Genomic DNA, 22,532 nt, shown 5'->3' with positions numbered 1-22,532 from the left:
ATTTTTTTAATGGTAGGCTAATATAACTATATCGGAGTATTTTTATGGACAAGAGAAACATAGGTCCCCATATTTGAAAATCATTCTGCAGCCTGGGCTCGGTTAAAAAATAACTAGGTCTAACACTTTTGTTTGAACATTGATTTAATGAGATTGTTTATTGTGGCTTTTGTAACAATTTAAATAAGAAGAATGACATTATGCACCAAATCACAGTTCTGGTATAACCAATGTGTCCTTTATATTGTGTTCTTCCCAGGCACCCAGTGTCCGGTCTGGAGCACGAAGTCACAAGTTCTGCTAGTGACTACATACTGTAGCAACCCAGCAGTGCAAAATCCCCTGGTCTGCCATAGAAAGCCTACAGTATGTAAATTACAATCGCCAGAAAGGCCAAACCCCCAAAAAATGTATGGATGTTTTGGGCTCTAAAGCTATGATCAAGTTCGATCCCCGCTGTGAATTATTTAAAAGTTTGCTACAAATCTAGATATTTCATAAATAGTGATCCATTCTGACTACTACATTTGTCGACACATAGGACCACTTGATGACACAGACCAATCACAGGCCGGCAGGCTACGAAGAGGCTCGTGCCTGGTTGGTTGACTCTCTCAGGCAGGATGAAAACGACTACTGTTCGTTGACCATGATCCTTTGCTAATTACGGAAACTTTCACCATGATCCGTAGCAACTTGTTAGTGCCATTCAGCCCTTTTCAGCAATATGGCATGCTTCAAATTCAAATACTTCAGGCTTCATGAGCCATCGGGAGTTTTCCATAAGATTATGTGGATGATGTCACTACCTACTGGTTTTAATGTCTATGGTTCTTCCAGCCAATTGACCCCTCCGTGCTCCGCAATGTTCGCAGAGGACGATGGGACGATCTGTCATTCCATACATTGCCAAAACCCTAGTTAACAGTGTATCAACTAAGCCATGGGAACTTAAGAGTTATATCTAATAACATGGGTACCCTTCATATCTCCCGAAGTTACAGTGGACTACGTTAAATTTATCAAAGTGTGGTGTATATAAATTCTCCAATTCCATAACAGTTTAAACATTTAAAAGCCCAAACAACATCCTGGGCATTGGACAGTAGTAGTGTAATGTATTGGGTAAACCACTATACAGGGACTAGTAGGCAGGACACAGGATGTCACACGTTAACAGTAGTGGTGGGAACTAAGATCAGAGGAGAAGATAAACCACATTTTCTACCTGCTCCAACAGCCCTTTGAACTGTGAGGGGAGAGAGGTAGGGAGTGGGAGAGAGAGAGAGAGGGAGGAGAGAAAGGACAGATGTAGAGAGGACAGGAAGTGCAATCTGCAGTACAGCATAAAACGTGCAAAACTAAACAGTGTGAAACCTGTAACTTTGATACTGTCTGAAATACAGGGAAAAAAAGAGAGAGAAACCCCCTGCGAGAGTAAGTTGAATGGGGGGATAGTGTGAGGGTGGGGACTATAGGTGATGGACTGGCTTGATGACTGACACAGTAGTGGACGTAGTAGTGGACAGATTGGAGACAAACTGGATTTAGGTCTCCACTCTCCAGATATACAGTATATACTGTAGGTGTACTCACCGCTTGGCTGTGTCCTTGTCCTCTCCAAGAGGTCTGTGTGGCTTTGTCGTGGTGAGTTCGTCTGTCCCCCCCGAGTGACTGTGTCCTCTGGTGGCAGTGACCCCTCCCGGACTGGGCAGCATGTGCAGGCTGGGGGAGGAGAGAGAGAGTTAACACTACTGTATCAGGAAAAGAACAATAACAAATGAATGATCTACTAGGGTGAGTTGGTATTCAAAAACTGCATGAGTGGAACTTATTTCTGAGTCTTTGGGTTCTAATGAAGATACAAAAACAGTGTCTAGTCTAGACATAACTAGTAGACCCTATTAACTCTACGAGCTTGTAGGTCATCCCCAGTGGGTTTTGAAGTTTGGATTATAGCAGTGGATCAGTTGGTAATTGACAGTTTGTCGTTAAACAATGTATTCATTCCAGGAGCCCCAATGTTGAGTGAGGTGAGGTTAATATTAATATTCAATAAAATCCAACCTCATAATCAATGAAGAGCTAAGTTACATTAAAATTCAACATACCCACATGTCTGTCTCTCTCCTCAGAGAAAACAATAACAAAAAAACACCACCAACCACCCTTTGCTAATGACAGAACATCTGCAGCTCTGCATCAACTGCTGACAAAGCAGACACACAAACTCAAACGTCAAAACTTAAAGTATTTTGGCAGCTCACCCCACAGAGAATTCAGCATTTCTTTCTCCCTTTATCTGGCTCATTATATTATTCTATCTCTCTGTCTCTGTTATTCTCTCTCTCTCCATCCCTCTATTATTCTATCTCTCCTTATCTGGCTCTCATCTAATATTCCATTACATAACTCCCTTAATCTTTCTCTCTGTGTCCTTGGTAATTTCTTTATTATTGTCTATCCGTTTCAATCAGAATCCTTCTCTACTGCAGTTCATCCTCTCTCAATCTTTTCTATCCATCTCTCTCTCGCTTGATTTTTCCCATTCTCAGTTCTTAAAGTTCAGACAGAGATGTGCAAATATCCAGACACTGGTTGCGTGTGTGTTAGAGGTGGCAGAAGTGTGAGGGAGAGAAGATGCTTTGTGGGATATTCTTATTGGAATTGGGAGAGCTGGAGAGGTTGGAACATTGATGTTGCTCTGACATTTTCTATTACTGTACCTGACTTTGCTGTAAGGAGGCCCTGAAGCTCAAGGCCAAAAACAAACAAAAAACTTACTCTTCGAATTATTTTGTTTGTACAACTTTGTATCTCGTTTGAACGACTTAGTATCTCATTCCAATGACTTAGTATCTCGTTTGAACGACTTAGTAAAAAAATAGCTATTTAGTCTAATTAGTTCTCATTTGTTATGCAGCTTCTCAGACCGTGTAATGGTTTGCTACAGCCATTCCTTCATTGATTCCATTAATGTGATTATTCATTAGTTCTTTGATAGCCTAAAACAGAGCTGCTTTTGAATACCAGAGCGTGTAAGTGGGTGAGTGCAGAGCAGAGCCTAATTCAAGCTGATTTTTAAAAATGGTGTCAGCTTCTCTCCAGGCTCCAATTTCGCTCTGGTATTGCTCAGTCACAAGCTCTGGGCATGCTCTCCCTAGCATTTTTCATTTCCTCTATTCGGTTGTAATTATTTAGCCTACCCCACTTACAGTAGCCTATATCTAGTTTATATTCTACTTTCTAACAATAGGATATGTTGTTTCTATTTCGAAGGTAATCTATTATAGATGTTTCAGGTATCCTTGCATTACAGGGATCAGCTTGTTGTGGCAGTTGTATAGCCTCATACAGCAGTAGCAATACTAATAATAATAATAATAAAACAACGAATAAACAATTATTACCTTACTATTTTGTGCAGGCTGACGCAGACTGATAAGGCACTATCAAACATTTCAAGCTACCAGGAGTCAAAAGCCACCTGCTGGGCAAAAAATGTCTGAGGTGTGCATGGATGATATGTACAATAACGTTGTGTGGAGTTGTTTTTATTAGCGGGAAATAGTTGAACTAACGTCTAATTGGTCTTTGGTGAACAAATGTGTCACATTACGGAGTAGAGATCTTCATACCTTCTGCCAAACCTGGTCTGATATCGCAAAGAATATTCGTCCTGTCCCTTTGGAGATTTAGATTGTAGACTACTGGTGTGGAACTGTTTTTACGCACCAATAATCTGTGTTCTCGTTTGGTAATACCACCATTTTGCATGCCGTCTGTGACTGTCGATTACAGCTAAAAGTTGTTTTGTTTGTAATGCGTCTCTTATAGAACGTTTGATCATTCAGTTGCCTGAGTACTTCAGTCTTGTAGACAGTGCAGTCTTGTAAAGTAACAGCGCCTCCCATGTCTGCTGGGCAGATGACTATGGAGGTGACATTCTGGAGATTTAAGGGCTTGTTTCTCAGAGCGCGTAAAGTTATTCCTGAAATAGGGGAGAGAGGCCTCCAACTTGGATATGTCTTTATGCATCACTCTGTAGTACGGATCCACAGCTGGGTCAATAGGTCCATATGGAAAGAACATAGAGGACAGAGGGGTTGCAATCTCTAAAGAACCGTTTCAGATGTGCTTATGAATTAGTAGTCGACTCGAAACCTGTTGCAGTTGTGCTTCCTGATATTCAGGCTGATTTTCTTCTAAATGTTTTAATTTGTATATTATTGTCTGTAAATAGTTCAGCACTGTACTGGCGACCAACTTGCTTTCTTTCACCAATCCCAAAAAATAAATGGCACAATAACATTTTAGGGAAATAGAATCCACACACGGGATTGACTTCATCTCAATGTGTTTTTCAATTTCAGGCTTTTGAAATATACTGAACAAAAATATCAACTCAACATGCAATAATTTCTATGATTTTACTGAGTTACAGTTCATATAAGGAAATCAGTCAATTTAAGATAAATACATTAGGTGTTAATGTATGGATTTCACATGACTGGGCCAATCAAAATTCGTTTTACCCCACAAAAGGGTACAGCTGTCCGGGTGACTGGTCTCAGACGACCCTGCATGTTAAGAAGACGAATGTGGAGGTCCTTGGCTGGCGTGGTTACACTTGGTCTGCGGTTGTAAGGCCGGCTGGACGTACTGCCAAATTCTCCAAAATGACGTTGGAGGCAGCTTATGACATGATTCTCAGGCAACAGCTCTGTGGGACATTCCTGCAGACAGCATGCCAATTGCACACTCCCTCAAAACTTGAGACATCTGTTGCATTGTGTGACAAAACTGCACATTTTAGAGTGGCCATTTATTATCCCCAGCACAAGGTGCACCTGTGTAATAATCATGCTGTTTAATTTATTTTTATTTTACTAGTTAAGTCAGTTAAGAACAAGTTCATATTTTCAATGACAGCTTAGGAACAGTGGGTTAACTGCCTGTTCAAGGGCAGAATGACAGATTTGTACCTTGTCAGCTCGGGGATTCAAACTTGCAACCTTTCGGTTACTAGTCCAACGCTCTAACCACTAGGCTACCCTGCCGCCTCAAATCAGCCTCTTGATTAAACAGCACTTGACACCTGTCAAGTGGATAGATTATCTTGGCAAAGGAGAAATGCTCACGAACAGGGATGTAAACAAATTTGTGCACAACATTTGAGAGAAAGAAGCTTTTTGTGCATATGGAATATTTCTGGGATCTTTTAATTCAGCTCATGAAACATGGGACCAACACTTTACATGTTGCATTTATATTTTTGTTGAGTATATATTAAATTCTCCTTTCACTTGTTTATATTATGGCTAGATTTACAATAATATTCCTTTATGTAATTAAGTTTTCACATGTGTATTTTTCTGTCTTAATAATAATAATTATATTGTCACGCCTTGATCTGTTTCACCTGTCCCTATGATTGTCTCCACCCCCTCCAGGTGTCGCTTATTTTCCCCAGTGTATTTATGCCTGTGTTTCCTGTCTCTCTGTGCCAGTTTGCCTTACATGTTTCCAAGTCAACCAGCAGTTTTCCTGTTCTCCTGCTTTTTGCTATTCTCCTTTTTCTAGTCCTCCCAGTTTTGACCCTTGCCTGTTTCTGGACTCTGTACCCGCCTGCCTGACCATTCTGCCTGCCTTGACCACGAGCCTGTCTGCCACTCTGTACCTCCTGGAATCTGATCTGGTTTTGACCTTTCGCCTATCCACAACCATTCTCTTGCCTACTCCTTTTGGATTAATAAACACTGTAAGACTCTAACCATCTGCATCCTGAGTCTGCATCTGGGTCTCGCCTTGTGTCATGATAAATATTTAATTTGTGGAGCGCATTTCCCATACTCAATGCACATGTGATGCTTGGTGGCGCTTGCTTCTGTGTGCAAATTATTTGACCGTTGCAGTTTGAGATGATTTATTCCCTTTCATTTATGAAAATAAACTGATTCTGGATTTATTTATGACATTTTAGCTTCATAATATAATATATATATATATATTATTATTATATTATGGTGTTTCTACATTTTACAGCAGCCTATGTATTGCCTACCTGAAACACGCGTTAATACATTTGAAGTCCTTCAAAATAGAAATGACATATCCTAATGTTAGAAAGTAGAATATAAACTAGATATTGTCTACTGTGGGTGGGATAGGCTAATTCATTAAAACCAAATAGGCCTAATTAAAAGTGATAGTGAAAAAGGAAACAAAACATGCTATGAAAAGCATGCCCAGAGCTTGTGGCTGAGCAATACCAGAGCAAAATAGGTGCGGGAGAGAAGGCTTCACCATTTTCCAAATCTTCTCGAAATACGCTCTGCTCCTCCCTCCACACTCGCCCACTTAAATGATCTGGAATTAAAAAGCAGCCCTGCTTTAGGCTATCAAAGAACTGTCAATGAATAATAATATCAATGGGTGGAATCAGCGAATGAATGGCTGCAGCAACCATTACACTGACTGAGAAGCTGCGTAAGAAATTAGGTCTAATTTGACAAAATAACTTTTTTTTTACTAAGTCATTCAAATGAGAAAACTATGTCATTTGAACGAGATACTAAGTTGTTCAAATGAGTCTACATTTGTAATGTATTTGTTTTGCCTTGGGCTTCAGGGCTTCCATACATTTGGTATTACTGTACATGGGGAATTTGAATAACGTCAGTGGACAGTCTGGTTTTTTGCCTAACGAGACCACTAGCACCTGAACACTAATGAACGCTACAACACTGATGGATCCAGGTAAAAGCTAACAGAACTGAGATTACCATTCCCACATATGTAGGTGTCTGACTATGGTATAAGTAAAACCACGACTCCCACATAACCCAATGTTGCACTAAGCAGCTGTCGTGCACTGGCAGAGAATGACTGCCGTCCTCTCGCTGACCCCTCCTGGAGACTCACCCCCTGTTGCTGTAGCTGCTGTTGCTGTAGTGTGAGCTGAGCGATTGATCTCTCCTTATTCCTCAGCTCCTCCCTGAGCTTCCACACCTCCTTCATTAGCTCCTCCAACTGAAAAACACACAGTGGTTAATTTATAGTCTAACAATGCTACTTGTTTTGGCTCAAAGTCCAAAATAGTGTTTTTCCAGGTGGGGTCCTACCTGTAGGGTCATGCTGTTATCCTCTTCACCGCCCTCAACAACCTCTGGGCCACCGTCCTCCATCTACAAACACAACAAAAAAAACACAACAAAAGATTCAGTATTCTGAACAGTACTATGCTGGGCAGAAAGGAGAACTAGTTGTAGGTATATTGTATTTTATATGTTATTATAATGATACTACTAATTGCTACATAGTTGGGAGCTTCTTCGGTAGATTATTCTGTAGAATGGCTGATAAGGGCCTTGAAGCAGTTTGGTAGACATAAAAATGACTTTTCTCAAGCAGAGGGACATGTTCACTGTGTATCCCCAAATAACTGTAATTTTTTGCTTTTGGATGCCCTAGCTTGCCTATAGTCAGCTAGGTACACCGATACAGCCTGTTGCTTGTAGCTCAGATAGATCAATTATGACTAAAGTAGAGATGCATTTTACAGCTGCTGCCCAGAGCACAACATTACAGCTCCAAAGAAACAATTAAGAAGAGAACAATTAATGGGCAGGCCAACGAACTGTTTGGTGCTCAAGGCCAAACTACCTTGTTAATTAAAGTAAACAAACAGACTTTGTCAATTAGATGACTATTACCAGCAGCAACAGCCCTTCTTTTACAGTCAGAGGTCAAATATCAAATGAACATGAATCAAACATGGGTACAGATAACTCACATTTATCCCTTTGGTCCTTATTAAAGATGTACCTTTTTGGAGATAATGAACAGAATCGCAGCTCTGACAAACAAATACAATTACCATCACAGAAAGTGAACTGTGTGTCGATATGTGTTTGTCATGTCATGTCAGAGATAATCTTGGGGCACAGTTGACTTGTTTTGGAGGAATGTAATCTGTTGAGGGCTGTGAGGCCAAAGCCAATATCAACCAGCCTGACACTAAGGTAGATATTGGGGTCCTACAGGGCCAGACATGAGACGCTGTACAGTCCGAGGCTGGACACTACTGATTAGCTGTCTCACACGTCACATCACACACTGTGTGTGTGTGTGTGCGTGTGTCCGTGTGTGCGTGTGTGCGTGTGTGCGTGTGTGCGTGTGTGTGTGTGTGTGTGTGTCTGTTAAATGGAATGTGTCATCTGATACCGACAGATCTATTAAGTGATTAGGTACCACAGGTAACCCACAAGGGAGGAGCAGGGTCGTAGTAAGAGGTAAGAGGAGATTAGTGACACATAGAATAAAACCATGTGCCACAGTCACTCACTCGCAAGCCATGGACATGAGACATGTGACATTCTCAGTAAAGCCAGCAGCTATTTTCTATGATTACATCATATCAAACCAGTTCTCTTCTCCAGAAATCTCTCCATCTAAGGAGATGTGGGAGAGATTCAGTGTGTATCTCCGCTACATCCTCACAAGTAGGCATAGAGGGTCACTGTGGCAGCAATGCATATTTCTACTGCCTTTCAACTTCAGAAGCCTTCTCCCGCCTGGATGTGTGATAAACTCCTATAAAGCTACTGCTTGATACAACATCAGCAGCCTCCGTCTAGCAAAGTGTAAGCTCAAACCTTGGCATAATAGTTATTCTACTAAAGTTACATTTTATTGGATGCTAAATCTATTTAATTGTAAAAGGAGCTGACAAGAGTTACAAGATATGATTTCCATTTGCTTAGACATAGCTCAACTCAACAGAGTGATTAGATTGGAATTACATTGAGTTCCCGAGGACTACATTCGAGCCTTTGAGGGAGTGTGTGTTACCTGTAATAAACTCTTGAGTGTAAGTAGCTGGTTTTTCACTGAGCTGCAGTCCTGGGCCATATGTTTGAGTGTGAGCTCGTCCAGCGCCCCCGTGTGTCCATTGTGTCTCCCTACGGGAGGAGAGGGCCGGGGGCCTACCCTGAACCCCACAGGGCCAGCATAACCATCATACTGCTGGAGCACTGGATCCCTGGAAGTGGGAGTGGGGAGGGGGGGGGGCAGTCAGATATTTATATTTGCCACATTGACTGGGTGTAAATGGGCAAATTAAGTCATTTACAAAATGCACTCTGGCTTTTTGTAAATCATTTCACTCTGGAGCGTCATATTCACGATTATCAGGTGGGTGGTTCGAGCCCTGAATGCTGATTGGCTGACAGCAGTGGTATATCAGAACATATACCACAGGCATGGCAAAACATTTATTTTTACTGCTCTAATTACATTGGTAACCTGTTTATAATAGCAATAAAGCACCTCAGGGGTTAGAGGTATATGGCCACATACTCTGCGTTGCATCATGCTGAAGAACAGCCCTTATCCATGGTATATTGGCCATATACAACACCCCCTCGTGCCTTATTGCTTAAATATAGCACACCTAGCATACTATGTTATGTTTGGTATTTTTACCATTTTCATGCTGTAGGATAGCTACTGATTCTCACCTGGTGTCATTGTGGAAGTGATCTGGTCCATTCCAGTGATGTTGCCTTCTCCTCCAGTGACCTTGTCGTCCCCCCCTCTCTGAGCGTTCAAAATGGGACATCCCGTTAGCGTCTTCACAGAGAGAAAGAGAGGTCACGGTCATCCAAGAGTTAGCTTCGAATCTAAGACATTTGTGTGTGTGTGTGTGTGTGTGTCTGGGGGCAGTGGTCCTATATGTTGCATGTAAACAGACTCGTGTACACACACAAACAAATATTGCCCCATGAGCTTATCTTTATCCCTACATTGTTGGAAAATTAGAAACATTTCACTGTTAGTCTACAACTGGATTTGATACTGTGACCAAAACAGTTGCATTTGCGACCATTTGACTTGGCAGTGCAACACAAATTTTGATTTGATTTGGTCAAAAAAATATATCTATATATTTATTTTTACCTGGTCACGTTCCTTTTTTGTTCACAATTCGCTTTTTTTATCATCATCATTTATTCAAACAGTAATATGCAATTGACCAAAATTAAACCAGCTTTCTGAAGAGGCAACAACGGCACGGGAATACCCATGGGCTTGACATGCAGGGGAGATTTTGGAAACACGCTTGGGCCAGTGAATTTTTTTTTATTTTTTTATCCAGGCTAAATCATTTATAAAAATAAAAAACACAGATGGATTCCAGAAGCTGTTTGTTCGTTATGTCAATTATTAATCATGCACGCAGCACACATATAGTCTATAGATAATCTGTCGGGCAGAAATAGCGCGCAGTTCTCAAACAGCTGGTTGTTGTGTGGAGAGAAACCCGACAGCTGTAGGAAACATTTTCAAAGTTATGATATCTACCAGTAAATGCTAAGGCAAGAATGGGTATGCAAACCAATTAAATTCAAAGTCTTGGTTGAATATTTGCAATGCACAATTCAACCAACATGGAATAGCCTACCTTGAATATGAAATACAAATGTAATTTGTCACATTCCCCGAATTAAACAGGTGTAGGCTTTACCGTGAAATGCTTACTTATGAGACCTTTCCCAACAATGCAGAGTTAAAAAGTACGGAAAAGTTGCTAAAAATGTTACAGGAAATAGTAACCCCAAAAAATAACAATAATGAGACTATATACTGTACAAGGAGTACCAGTACTGAGTCAATGTGCAGAGGCACGAGGTAGTTGAGGTAGTACAGTATGTACATGTACTGTAGGTAGTTATAGAAGTGACTAGGCAATCAGGATAGATAATAAACAGAGTAGCAGCAGCATTTGGGAAGAGTGTGAAAGTTTTTTAAATGTGTCTTTGTGTGAGTGTGCGTGTGTGGCATCAATATACATGTGTGTATGTTTTGTGTGTGAGCGTAGGTAATGTGTCAAATCAAATCAAATCAAATTTTATTTGTCACATACACATGGTTAGCAGATGTTAATGCAAGTGTAGCGAAATGCTTGTGCTTCTAGTTCCGACAATGCAGTAATAACCAACAAGTAATCTAACTAACAATTCCAAAACTACTGTCTTATACACAAGTGTAAGGGGATAAAGAATATGTACATAAAGATATATGAATGAGTGATGGTACAGAGCAGCATAGGCAAGATACAGTAGATGGTATCGAGTACAGTATATACATATGAGATGAGTATGTAAACAAAGTGGCATAGTGTGTGTGCGTGCATGTGTGTATATGTAGCCTAGCGGTTAAGAGCGTTGTGCCGGTAACTGAAAGGTTGTTAGTTTGAATCCCTGAGTCAAATTAACAAAAAATCTGTCAATGTGACCTTAACCTGTTGATGCTCTGGGGGCGCTATTTCATTTTTGGATGAAAAACGTTCCCGTTTTAAACAAGATATTTTGTCACAAAAAGATGCTCGACTATGCATATAATTGATAGCTTTCGAAAGAAAACACTCTGACGTGTCCAGAACTACCAAGATATTTTCTGTGCGTGCCCTAGAACGTGAGCTTCAGGCAAAACCAAGATGAGACGGTATCCAGGAAATGAGCAGGATTTTTGAGGCTCTGTTTTCCATTGTCTCCTTATATGGCTGTGAATGCGAGAGGAATGAGCCTGCCCTTTCTGTCGTTTCCCCAAGGTGTCTGCAGCATTGTGACGTATTTGTAGGCAGATCATTGGAAGATTGACCATAAGAGACCACATTTACCAGGTGTCCGCCCGGTGTCCTGCGCCGAAATTGGTGCGCAAAAGGCAGCTGCCAGTATTTTTCCATGGGATACAAAGAGGAAAGCAAGCTTCCACGAACTGCATATCAATGAAGAGATATGTGAAAAAACACCTTGAGGATTGATTCCAAACAACGTTTGCCATGTTTCGGTCGATATTATGTAGTTAATTCGGAAAAAGTTTTACGTTGTAGGTGACTGAATTTTCGGTTCGTTTCGGTAGCCAGACGCAATGTAGAAAACGGAACGATTTCTCCTACACACAGACGCTTTCAGGAAAAACTGCGCATTTGTTATGTAACTGAGAGTCTCCTCATTGAAAACATCAGAAGCTCTTCAAAGGTAAATGATTTTATTTATTTGGTTATCTGGTTTTTGTGAAAATGTTGCGTGCTAAATGCTACTCAAAATGCTATGCTAGCTTTGCATACTCTTACACAAATTAGTCAATTTCTATGGTTCAAAAGCATATTTTGAAAATCTGAGATGACAGTGTTGTTAAGAAAAGGCTAAGCTTGAGAGCAGACGCATTATTTTCATTTTATTTGCGATTTTCAGAAATCGTTAACATTGCGTTATGCTAATGAGCCTGAGGCTTTATTCACGATCACGGATCCGTGATGGGGAGTTCCAAGATTAAGCAAGGCACTTAACCCTAATTGCTCCTATAAGTCACTCTGGATAAGAGCGTCTCCTAAATGACGTAACTGTATGTTGGAATGTCAGTATGTGTGGGTAGAGTCCAGCATAGAGTCATTGCAAATAAAAAGGGGATCAATGCAAATAGTCAGAGTAGCCATTTGAGTAACTGTTCAGCAGTCTTAAGGTCTGGGGGTAGATGCTGTTCAGGAGTCTTTTAGTCCCAGACTTGGCGCTCCGGTACAGCTTGATGGCGGAAGCAGGCGCTTTGATCCTTGAAAAGTCATTGAAGTTTTGGTAGCAAATTTAGAAGTCTACTTTAATTATTCCGTGATTAAATTTATGATAACATTTTATGAGATACGTAGGCGTTTTCATTTCCTGACATTTCAATTGAAGGGTTTTGCGCTTCATTCTGTGGCTAGAGGACTCCTGATATCTCCCGGAGTGATAAGTATCATTTGTTTGTCTTTATCTGTTGTGGTCTAGTACTGTCTTTTTGCTAGGTACTTACGGGCTTGTACCCAATACCTCTCAGAGTACTGACAATCCTGCTTGATCTGTCTATCTGAGACCTGGCTTACAGAACAGGATCCCGACTCCGTTGTGGAGCTGCATGGCTCCACAATTATTAGAATGGATCAAAACATTGACCCTGGTAAGATATGGTGGTGGGGTATGTGCAATCATCAATGAGAACTATTGCAAACCTGCCCATACTACAACTTAGCACAAGGTCTGTAATAAAGACATTGAACTCCTTGCTCTTAACCCACGGCCATACTACCTGCCATGGGAAATAAATCAGATCCATTTTTTTTATTGTTTACATATCCCACGCTGACACCCAAATAGCTGCCGACTTGATTCACGACGTTGTATCCCAGGCTGAGACAGTCACCTGAAGCAGTAAAGCTGATCCTGGGAGACTTTAACATGTGCAATCTATCTGAACACTTACCATCATATCAGCAATATGTTACATGTCCTACCCGAAATGAAGCCTTTCTGAAGCTCTGTTTTGCTAACATCCCAGGTGTGTATTTTTCCAAGGCACTACCCAATCTTGTGGGTTCGGATCATAACATGGTTCAGCTCATCCCAGTCTACAAAGCACGTCTGCAATGAGAAAAGGCTAAAAAGGTGGAGATTAAAAGATGGACTGAAGCCCTCCATGATTGTTTTGAGTCAACTGATTGGGCAGCTCTGATGGACAGCACCGATGACCCGGAAGAGGCAGCGGATACCGTCTCTGAGTACATCTGTTTCGGTGAGGATTTCATTATTCCCAAAAAGGAAGGCAATATCTCCCCCAATAATAAACTGTGGTTAACTCAGGAATTAAAAGAACTCCTCAACCAGAAAAAAAGTGTTTTAAATCAGGTGGCAGTAAAGAGGAAAGGAAAAATAACAGAGGCAACTTAAAAACATTTAAGGAGTGCAAAGCAGAGTACAAAGACCAATTAGAAAACATTTTTAAGGACCGTAAGAAAGCCTGGCAAGGGCTACAAACCATCATAGGCTACAAACCAAAGAGACATTGGATGACTGTCAAATGACCTTGCTTTTCCAAAGTATTTTAACAGTTTCTATTAGGTTGACTTTTTGTGATTTTACATCGCAGCAGAAAGTGGACTTGGACAGTATAGACACCATACCAGCTGTTGATATACAGATTTCTGTGAAAGACATCAAGCAATAATTTCAACGTGTCAACCCACGAAAATCATATGGTCCAGACGACTTTGTCAACCACTTTGAAAAAAATATGCTACTCATTCACTCATTCACTGGTCTCACTCACACAGAACTACCCTAAGCCTTGACCTATTTCTCTCCTCTCTCTCCAGATGACATCCTGTGACCTACTGAGGTCTGCCTGCCCGACAACCTGCCCACTCGACCCCCATCCCCTCATCCCTTCTCCAGACCATCTCTGGAGACCTCACTTCCCTCAACTTATCCCTGACCACTGGCTGCATCCCCTCTGATGTCAAAATTGCCAGAGTTGCTCTCCTCGACTTATGTGACGTCAAACTATAGACCCGTGTCTCCTCATTCTTTTCTTTATGCGTGTTGTCTCTGGTCAACTTTATCTCTCTCAGAACGATCTTCTTGACCCGGGTCACCTAACCTAGACTGCTCTTCTGCTCTTCTGTGTCACGGAGGCTCTCCACACTGCCAAAGCTGACTATCTCTCCTCTGTTCTCATCCTCCTACATCTATCCACTGCCTTCAGCACCGTGAACCATCACATCCTCCTCTCCGCCCTCTCAGGGCTGAGCGTATTAGGCTCTGCACATTCTAGTATTGCATCCTACCTCGTGACGTGGAGAGGATCTGTGTCTGTACTATGTACTCTAACGACTGGTGTCCCCTCATGGCTTGGTTCTAGGCCCTTTTCTCTCTAATCATCAAGTCACTTGTCTCTATATTATCACGAGTCCTATATCGACATAACCAGAAAGGGCCACTCAGCAAGGAAGAAGCCACTGCTCCAAAACCGCCATAAAAAAATCAGACTATGGTTTGCAACTGCACATGGGGACAAAGATAATACTTTTTGGAGAAATAGCCTCTGGTCTGATGAAACAAAAATAGAACTGTTTGGCCATAATGACCATTGTTATGTTGGGAGTAAAAAGGGGGAGGCTTGCAAGCCGTTGAACCCATCCCAACCGTGAAGCACGGGGGGGGGCAGCATTATTCTGTGGGGGTGCTTTGCTGCAAGGAGGGACTGGTGCACTTCACAAAATAGATGGCATCATGAGGTAGGAAAAGTATGTGGATATATTGAAGCAGCATCTCAACACATCAGTGACTTCCTGAAGTTAATGCTTGGTCACAAGTGGGTCTTCCACATGGACAATGACCCCAAGCATACTTCCAAAGTTGTGGCAAAATGGCTGAAGGACAACAAAGTCAAGGTACAGCAGAGGCCATCACAAAGCCCTGACCTCAATCCCATAGAAAAATTGTGGGCAGAACTGAAAAAGGGTGTTTGAGTAAGGAGGCCTACTAACCTTACTCAGTTACACCAGCTCTTTCAGGAAGAATGGCCCAAAATTCGCCCAACTTATTGTGGGAAGCTTGTGGAAGGCTACCCAAAACGTTAAACAATTTATAGGCAATGCTACCGAATACTAATTGAGTGTATGGGGATCTGATGAAAGAAATAATAGCTGAAATAATAAATATATGATAAATATACACACACACACACACACGTTGTCTTTTCAGACCCTTTGACTTTTCCACATTGTGTTACGTTAAAGCCTTATTCTAAAATTTATTAAAATGTTTTTTTCCCCTCATCAATCTACACACAACTGAAATATCACATTTACGTAAGTATTCAGTACTTTGTTGAAGCAGCTTTGACAGCATTGAGTCTTCTTGGGTATGACGCTACAAGCTTGGCACAGCTGCATTTGGGGAGTTTCTCCCATGCTTCAGGTAGGGTGGAGGGGATATGGTCCTTGACTAGTCTCTCACATGATGACGGAAGTGAGTGCTACGGGGCGATAATCATTTAGCTCAGTTACCTTCACTTTTTTTGGGAACAGGAACAATGGTGGCCCTCTTGAAGCATGTGAGAACAGCAGACTGGGATAAGGAGTGATTGAATATGTCCGTAAACACACCAGCCAGCTGGTCTGCGCATGGTCTGAGGACGCGCCTTGCGAAGGTTAACACGTTTAAATGTTTTACTCACTTATGCTGCAGTGTAGGAGAGCCTGCAGGTTTTGGTTTGGTTTTGGTTTTGTTGTCCTCAAAACGAGCAAAGAAGTTGTTTAATTTCTAGGGGAGCAAGACATCGTGATGTGCAACGGGGCTGGTTTTCCTTTTGTAGTCCGTGATTTACTGTAGACACTGCCACGTACCTCTCGTGTCTGAGCCGTTGAATTGCGACTCTACATCTCTATACTGACGTTTAGCTTGTTTGATTGCCTTGCGGAGGGAATAGCTACACTGTTTGTATTCGGTCATGTTTCCGGTCTCCTTGCCATGATTAAAAGCAGTGGTTCGCCCTTTCAGTTTCACGCGAATCCTGCCATCAATCCACGGTTTCTGGTTGGGTAATGTTTTAATAGATGCTGTGGGTACAACATCACCGATGCACTTCTAATAAACTCGCTCACCGCATCAGAGTATTCATCATTGCTATTGTCCGACGCTATGCGGAACATATCCCAGTCCATGTGCGTGAAGCAATCTTGAAGTGTGGAATCCGATTGGTCGGACCAGCATTGAACAGACCTGAGCATGGGCGCTTCCTGTTTTAGTTTCTTTCTATAGGCTGGGAGCAACAAAATGGAGTCGTGGTCAGACTTTCTGAAAAAAGGGCGGGGAGGGCTTTATATGCATGTGGAAGTTAGAATAACAATGATCCAGGGTTTTGCCATTGGATATGCTGATAACATTTAGGGAGCCTTGTTTTCAGATTAGCCTTGTTAAAATCCCCAGTTACAATAAATTCAGCCTTAGGATATGTGGTTTCCAGTTTACATAGAGTCAAATGACGTTCTTTCAGGGCCATTGATGTGTCTGATTGGGGTGAGATATACACGACTGTGATTATGATCGAAGAGACATCTCTTGGTAGATAATGCGGTCGGCATTTGATTGTAAGGAATTTTAGGTCAGGTGAACAAAAGGACTTGAGTTCCTTTATGTAGTTATGATCACACCACGTCTCGTTAATCATAAGACATACACCCCCGCCCTTCTTCTTTTCAGAGAGATGTTTGTTTCTGTCGGCACGATGCGTGAAGACGCCAGGTGGCTGTACCGACTCTGATGACGTATCCTGAGCCATGTTTCCGTGAAACAAAGAACGTTACAATCTCTGATGTCTCTCTGTCAAGAAACTGGACATTGGCGAGTAGTATGCTCGGGAGTGGTGCGCGATGTACCCGTCTACAGAGCCTGACCAGGAAGACCGCTCCGTCTGCCCCTTCTGTAGCGCCGTTGTTTTGGGTCGCTGGCTGGGATCCGATCCATTGTCCTGGGTGGTGGACCAAACAGAGGATCCGCTTCGGGAAAGTTATATTCCTGGTCGTAACGTTGGTGAGTTGACGTTGCTCTTATATCCAATAGTTCCTACCAATTGTATGTAATAAAACCTAATATTTCCTGGAGTAACAATGTAAGAAATAACCCATAAAAAAACAAAATGTGCATAGTTTCCTAGGAACGCAAAGTGAGGCGGCCATCTCTGTCGGCGCCTGAAGAAAGTTGTAGAAACCTCAAGGAAATCTCAAGGATAATCAACAAATATCATAGAAAATGAGCTGAATACTTATGTAAATAAGGTATTTTATTAAAGTTTTCATAATTGTCCCTAAATTACAGAAAACTTTTTAATGTTGTCATTACGGGTTAATGTTTGTAGATTGCTGAGGATTTGTATTGAGTTAATCCATTTTAGAATAAGGCTGTTACGTAACAATGTGGAAAAAGCCCAGGGGTCTGAATACTTTCCAAAGGCACTGTATATATAAAAATTGGTGCAACCAAGTTATGCGCTGCTGCTGCCAACTGGAAAAGCACCAGTGGAAAAAGCTTGTGTAGAACCATGAGAAGCATGTGACAACTTGATTTGTTTCGATTTTTAGAGGACATCTATTTGTTCCTACACACACACCTACCCACAAACAAGCACACATACTCAGAAAGTCAGAATACAATCACATAGCAAAATAAGGATTCTTTAAGCAGTTCTTCATCTCATAAAACATTCACACATTGCTCCATTGCTTGAAGTATGATTTGTACTGAATAAGACATCAAACCAAAGAAGACGGCAGTTCTCGACTCAAGCTAAGGCCGACAGTCAGTAGGACTCTCAGGGGAAAACATCAAGAGAGAAGTTTAACAAACTCGTACTCACCCACAAAACACAGACAGACACGCAATTTCCCTTTCAAACAGAGCAAGAAAGGAAGGGACATAAATATTTGGCAACACTATTCAAACAAGCCATTAATGAACCGAGACAACATCAAAAAGACAGACTGAATAAAATTGATTGCCCGTCTTTAAATAACTGAATCTTACTGCAGTTGGACCATGATGTGGTGCAAAACAAAGGACACAGAATACAGAAAGTCGGCCACTTTCTTCAGCTGAGGACTCAAGAAACACTTTATCCAGCCTCTCTCCACATACCGCAACTGATGACGACCCTGTCCAAATAGTCAGCTCAGCTACATTCCAAGACTCTCTGCTACATCCATAAACTCGTTCTCATCTGTACAAAACTGAAATCCAAATATAAGAAAGTGTGAGAAAACAGTGTGGGCTAAAGTGTCAGTCAGCTGTTTAAAGGGCTAGAGAAACTCCTCCACCCTGTTTTCTGAGAAACTCTCTCGGAGCTGGGGCCAGAGAGAGAGGGAGAGGCTGGGGTGGCTGTGTTCGTGGCCAGGCTGGGTGTCACCAGCTTGGGGAGGGAGGGAAGAGACCACCGGGCCTCTCCTGTCATTGGAGCTGGAGCCTGCCTGCTGGATAAAATAGCAGGGCCTCCCTTTCCCTTCTCCCTTCTTCCTTTCCCCTTCCTGCTTGGCTGGCACAGCCTGCGTGTCAATGGAAAGGAGGGTGGAAGGGGAGGAGAGTGAGCCTAAGACTATGCAACAGTAAATCTCCCTCCCTTCTTCCCCTCTCTCTAGGCCTGCCCCAAACGGCTGAGCTTGGCTGGACCCTCTCTCTGCTCTCCTCTCCCTTAGCTACGACCCTTCGCTATGACATACAGGACTATAAATACAGGCTCTTCCCAAAAAGGAGGAGAAGAGTATGCCGGTTGGATTCACATTCTTTCAGAGTGAACATTCCTGTCACACTCACTCAACACACTCACTGCAGCACTCTGTAAACAGAAAAACAAGGCTGTGACTGTTTATAGTCTTTCATTAGCTAGTTCTAATTAAAGGGCAGCTGCCCCAGTAATGTGTGTGTGCGTGTGTGTGTGTGTGTGTGTGTGTGTGTGTGTGTGTGTGTGTGTGTGTGTGTGTGTGTGTGTGTGTGTGTGTGTGTGTGTGTGTGTGTGTGTGTGTGTGTGTGTGTGTGTGTGTGCGTGTGTGTGTGGAGACTACATAAGCTCTGGGTTTGTCTGTGCCTTTTGGGGTCATGAAGGGACCCTTGTTAGCAATCCCTTGGCAAGACTGGTCAGTGGTCTGACACTGGGTAAAGTCTATTCAGAGCAGTCGAAAGAACTACATTACCCATGAATAGCAGTGTCAGCACTGCATTCACAATACAGTTGAGAGACTTCATTACCCACGATTCACAGTTGATGTCCGATAAATAGTAATAAAATGCATGCATGCCCATCCACACCCATAAATTGACACAAAGACAATTATGCTGTTTCTGAGAATAAAAACATATTTACCAAAACGATAAATGCAATTACTTTATCTTGTTACCTAATCAGCACTTGTTATAGGGCTAGGGAATGTGTCATGATTAGATAAAACATGGAAAGGAAACATGATTAAAATTACACAGTGGAATGAAGAGCTACATTCAAAAGGTGACCGGATCTGATCACAGTGATTAGGCTTTCAGTGTAATGATTAGGGAACCAATCATATTGTTAAAGAGCACCAAGCCTGGGGAAAGGTGAAGGTAGGTCAATCAACACTGTATGTGACTGCACCTGGAGCCACTATTGTCTGTCCTCTCACCATTGTGTAGAGAGCCTTCCTCAGGGAGGTTCACATCCAGCAAGAGGTCGTCATCCTCCAGGTCAGCTAGCTCCAGGTGGTCCAGGTTGTTCAGAATGTCCTGCATAGTGGAAGAGAGGGAGGGAGAGAGACAAATGTTGGTTTCAATAAAAATTCCAATTTTGATTCACTTTATGTTTACACGTCCATCATCTAGGACAATAATCAAGCTAGTAACCCAACTGTTTTATCGTATCATTTCACAAGAGATTGTTACAAGAGATTCTAGAGGATGTCGGGGTATGTAAAAAAACACCTCACAATTCCCCCACCTGAAAAGGCATGTCTGCTAAAGTGAACAAGTAGTGGCCAAATTTCCACGCTCACACTTCTCGTTTTGAATCTCACAAACATCGGTTGACATTTAAAACAACAAGACGCAGTCGGAGACAACAAAAGATTAGCAGACACATTCATTTCTCTAAAGGAACATCCCTCTTGAATGAGTATAATAATGTGACGGCAAGCAGGTAAAATTATAACAGCTAAAATAGTTTGCACTCTGATTATACTGCTTGTTGTTGAATTCAAAGCGTTGCACACCTAAAAGCAAAGAGGCCTAGAGTACAAATTAATACGTTAAAGTTTGAAGTATTGATTTGTACTCTTGACCTTTTTGCTTTCGGTATGCTATTCAAAGGATGAATTTTAAGGCAATTTTGTACATCAGATGAACATTTTTATAAATAGCGATTGAAGATGTGCCCATAAAATGGAGGTTGGTGGTCATCAATGGATGATGTGTTATTTAAGGTAAGGAAAGCAAGGAACCATGATAGAAAACAGAAAAAGAACATACAATATCTGATCCATACTTATGTCCCAACTGAACAGTCTTCCACACTGTAACGGTTCTCATCCTCATCACCATGCATTAGAAATGATCCCGAAATTCAAGGTACTATTTCATTGTTTATTGAGCAGATGTGTGTAATGTGCAGCAGAGCGCCGTATGCGTGTTTGGAGCCTGGGCACACAGCAAGCTGTAACAGAACAGACAACACATTTTATCTGTTGTCCATTGTTAGACTGATCACCTAATATTATGAAGTCATTATGTTGTGCTCTGTATGTGAATGTCTGATCGCTAACTGCATTTGTATTCATTCGGAAGCTGAGCTGTGTACTTACCTTGATGTGCATTCCATTCACTTTGTCTCGTCCTGCGTGTTGTAAAGAAAGTGATGGTGCATTCAACCCCATTTCATGAATGGGTTCCTACCACTGTTGATGGTGGGCTAGTCCAAGTCAAATCAAATCAAATCAAATTTTATTTGTCACATACACATGGTTAGCAGATGTTAATGCGAGTGTAGCGAAATGCTTGTGCTTCTAGTTCCGACAATGCAGTAATAACCAACAATAATCTAACTAACAATTCCAAAACTACTGTCTTATACACAAGTGTAAGGAGATAAAGAATATGTACATAAAGATATATGAATGAGTGATGGTACAGAGCAGCATAGGCAAGATACAGTAGATGGTATCAAGTACAGTATATACATATGAGATGAGTATGTAAACAAAGTGGCATAATTAAAGTGGCTAGTGATACATGTATTACATAAAGATGCAGTAGATGATATAGAGTACAGTATATACGTATACATATGAGATGAATAATGTAGGGTATGTAAACATTATATTAGGTAGCATTATTTAAAGTGGCTAGTGATATATTTTACATAATTTCCCATCAATTCCCATTATTAAAGTGGCTGGAGTTGAGTCAGTGTGTTGGCAGCAGCCACTCAATGTTAGTGGTTGCTGTTTAACAGTCTGATGGCCTTGAGATAGAAGCTGTTTTTCAGTCTCTCTGTCCCAGCTTTGATGCACCTGTACTGACCTCGCCATCTGGATGATAGCGGGGTGAACAGGCAGTGGCTCGGGTGGTTGTTGTCCTTGATGATCTTTATGGCCTTCCGGTAACATCGGGTGGTGTAGGTGTCCTGGAGGGCAGGTAGTTTGCCCCCTGTGATGCGTTGTGCAGACCTCACTACCCTCTGGAGAGCCTTACGGTTGTGGGCGGAGCAGTTGCCGTACCAGGCGGTGATACAGCCCGACAGGATGCTCTCGATTGTGCATCTGTAGAAGTTTGTGAGTGCTTTTGGTGACAAGCCGAAAATCTTCAGCCTCCTGAGGTTGAAAAGGCGCTGCTGCGCCTTCTTCACGATGCTGACTGTGTGGGTGGACCAATTCAGTTTGTCTGTGATGTGTATGCCGAGGAACTTAACTTACTACCCTCTCCACTACTGTTCCATCGATGTGTGGATAGGGGGGTGTTCCCTCTGCTGTTTCCTGAAGTCCACAATCATCTCCTTAGTTTTGTTGACGTTGAGTGTGAGGTTATTTTCCTGACACCACACTCCGAGGGCCCTCACCTCCTCCCTGTAGGCCTTCTCGTCGTTGTTGGTAATCAAGCCTACCACTGTTGTGTAGTCCGCAAACTTGATGATTGAGTTGG

General features: G+C 41.9%; 1 pseudogene; it reads right to left on the bottom strand.

The window, feature by feature from the left end:
• Positions 1–22,532, bottom strand: part of LOC135511395 (serine-rich coiled-coil domain-containing protein 2-like) — an 81,271-nt pseudogene that overhangs the window by 16,720 nt on the left and 42,019 nt on the right.

This window comes from Oncorhynchus masou, chromosome 24 (genome assembly GCF_036934945.1).
Source record: "Oncorhynchus masou masou isolate Uvic2021 chromosome 24, UVic_Omas_1.1, whole genome shotgun sequence".
Taxonomy (NCBI): domain Eukaryota; kingdom Metazoa; phylum Chordata; class Actinopteri; order Salmoniformes; family Salmonidae; genus Oncorhynchus; species Oncorhynchus masou.
This window is presented reverse-complemented; position numbering and strand designations above follow the sequence as displayed.